A 3,328-nucleotide genomic window follows, 5' to 3' on the forward strand; every position below is an offset into this window, starting at 1 on the left:
GTTGTCTCCCGAGGCTCCGCCCACCTTTACATCCCCGGTGCAAACGCCGCCCCGCCAGAGATCTTTGAGAGCGCTGGAAAGGAGCAACCGTTCGCACCTAATGGTGGTTTCGCCTGGATGCTTGGAGCATTGGGAGAGACTCCATAAAGGTCCCTAACCCAGTTGGGGGATCAGGGAGGACTGGGAGCTGGCAGTTGAATACTTAAAGAGTTAACTAAAAAGGGGCAGGAAGGGCCTTCTAGGCAGAAGTTGCGCGGAGACAAGATCCTAAGGTAGATAAAAGCCGGGCTAGGGGGCTGCCCGTGGCCGAGTGGTTAAGTTGGCGCGGTCTGCTTGGGTGGCCCAGGGTTTCCCCGGTTCGGATCCTGGGCGCGGACGTGGCACCGCTCATCAGGCCACCCTGAGGCGGCATCCCACGTGCCACAACTAGGAGGACCTGTAACTGGAATAGACAACTATGTACTCGGGGGGCTTTGGGAGAAAAAGGAAAAATGAAATCTTTAAAAAACAACAACAACAACAAAAACTAGGCTAGACTTGTGGGTAGGGACGGATTTAGAGTGAAGCTAAGGATGTGTCATTTGCACTGCCCCCTTTAAGGCCCTGTACCTAATTTTATATTATTTTTCTTAAAGAAGGCCTCCCGAATTGTGTAAGTTTTAGCCCACACAAAACTTCAGTCTACCAAGGAGCCAGTGGAGAGGAGGGACATGTGCAGATGAGTGTTTTTAAAAATGATCATCTTGACAGCCGATGATAGGAGTAGGTAGGAGTAAGGCAGGGAGATCAGGTGAGAAAAGATGATGATTTGGATTAGTGTGGTGGCAGTGAAGCTGGACAGAAGAGGATGGATTCCACTTACGATTAAGAGAGGATTACAAGATTGGTTGACTGATTGGGCCGCACAGCACCGTTAATAGCTGTCCTCTTACTCTGCTTTTATTCTTATAATTTATTACCACCTGACATGTATTTATTTTCTTATAGTCTGCTAAATTGTAATTTTCAGAAGGTTAGAAACATAATGCTAGGGGGTGGCCTGGTGGTGCAGCGGTGAAGTTCCCACCTTCCGCTTATGAGGCGGGGGTTGCTGGTTCAGATGCCGGGTGCGGACATGGCACCACTTGTCAAGCTGTGCCGTGGTAGGCATCTCACGTATAAAGTAGAGAAAGATGGGCATGGATGTTAGCTCAGGGCCAGTCTTCCTCAGCAAAAAGAGGAGGATTGGTAGCAGATGTTAGCTCAGGGCTAATCCTCCTCAAAAAAAGGAGAGGGGTAAAAACCAATGTAATGCTTATATAAATATATAATGAACACATCCCGAAGATTTTATTCATCATCATAAACCACTCATCCATTACTATCCTAAATAATGAGGGAACCAGTAAGTTGGTAAGACTTATTCAGATGAGAATTTGAGTTTTAGAGATTTAGATTATCAGCCGAAGGAATGCTGAAATAAACTTGCTAATACTTGCAAAAACAGTATTTTATTAGGTAATAAGCTGTAATGTTTGGGATTATCTCTTCTCCCAGATGAAAATCAATTTTATCTTTACTGGACAAAATTCATTTGCATTACTATGCACAGGAGTCATTTGCATTGCTCTCAGACAAGAATTATTTGCATTTGCCATCAGTTTTCTACAAGTTAACCTCTACCCCAACAAAATTGCAAGACGGCCTAGTCAATATAAAGTCAATCAAATGTAAACCACAGCACTAGAATGAAAGAGCACCCAGTAATCCTCTTCTGCCCATTTACAAGTTCTGGACAATTTTTCTGGACATGTCTCCCCTCACAAGAATGTAAGATTTAAAAGAGCAAGGATTTTGTTTAATTCATTGCTCAATGATCAGCACCTGAAACAGTATATGGTACATAGTTGGCTCTCAATAAATATTTATTGAATGAGTGAGTGAAAGATTAGAAAGTAGAGATGTAATTGTAAACAATTTTTTCAAGAAGTTTGTTACAGGGACCTAGCAGTTGTAAGATAGAAGGAGAGGTATGTGTATGGAGGAAGGCCTTTTTTTAAGAAGCTCATAGACATTTAAATGCAGGCAAGGATTATGAACCTTAAAAATAAAAGTCAATTGTTTTACCAGTGAAATGAATTTATTCAGAATAGCTAAAGAATTGCAATTCGGAATGTGCATGCTGTGGCAGACCATAGGCAAATCCAACAATCAAAGGAGGGGAATGTTATTTCATGGGGAAAAAGGAAGAAATTGGGAGGAGTTGTTTTGAAGGAAAATCCATTGGAGAAAAGCAAGAGTTCAGAGTGGCGATGGCTTCTCATTGGCTCCCTTGCTGGGGTACTGGGTTTCTGTTTGAGATGCAATGTACATTTCTTCCTGTAAATGATGATTCTTTCCTGTTGATGACTTCTGTTGGGGTCTATGATTGATTATCTTTTATGTGATTGACCTTAAGTGGTACTGCATGAGAACTCCCCTTTCTGGCCTCCCAGCTCCTTTTTAAATGAGATTTCCCCTTATTAATTCTCACTTTTTCCCATTTTGATCAAGATCTTCTTCCAGAGCATTGCTGATCAAAAGTCAGGTTCTCTGCATGTAGTGGTTTTGTCCCCTGGTGCCAGGAAGGACATTTCCTAGTAGTCATGTCCCATGGTGGAGGGAAAGTGCATAGTGGTTGGAAACCATTGAGGCCACATGTGAGTAACAAGGAAGGCCATGGGGGAGAACTCTCAAGCATCTCTTATTTAAAGTCTGTAGTTGTCCAAGATCATAAGCATCAGAAATCATTAGAAATTCTTGAGTTAACATCAGCTGATTAGGTTTGTCATGTTTACAAAGGTTCAACAGGTAATAGGTACAGAGTTTAACAACAAGTACACAAAGCAGGATTAAGAACAATACAACAGCACAGTTTGTAACAGGCTAAATAAATCAAACCCACTGTCTAGTGGGTTATTGGGTGAAATTTGTTGCAGCCAATGTGCTTGCTCCCTAATTCTCTGTAACTGGATCTCTATTTCCCCAGAGTTATTTATCCAGGTACAACAGGTGGTGTTTCTTACTGCACGGACTCCTCCCTGCTCAGCAATGAGGTATCTAAAACTCCTCTGGCCAATGAGTTAAGCAACTGTTGTTGGGTTGCAACTGCTTTGGCTGTGGAATCAGCTGACTCTTCTAGTGTTAGGGAGAGAATCCTGATCATTTATACATTAGCGCTTATTCCAATCCACAGAAAGAAAGCTCTCCACAGAGGCATACTCAGAATCATGCACACCTCCTGCAAGTTCTTGTTTGAGGCAATTATAGGAATTTAGTGGAACTGACCAATGAGAGGCTTCTGATTGGT

Source organism: Equus caballus, chromosome 2, assembly GCF_041296265.1.
Source record: "Equus caballus isolate H_3958 breed thoroughbred chromosome 2, TB-T2T, whole genome shotgun sequence".
Lineage (NCBI taxonomy): Eukaryota > Metazoa > Chordata > Mammalia > Perissodactyla > Equidae > Equus > Equus caballus.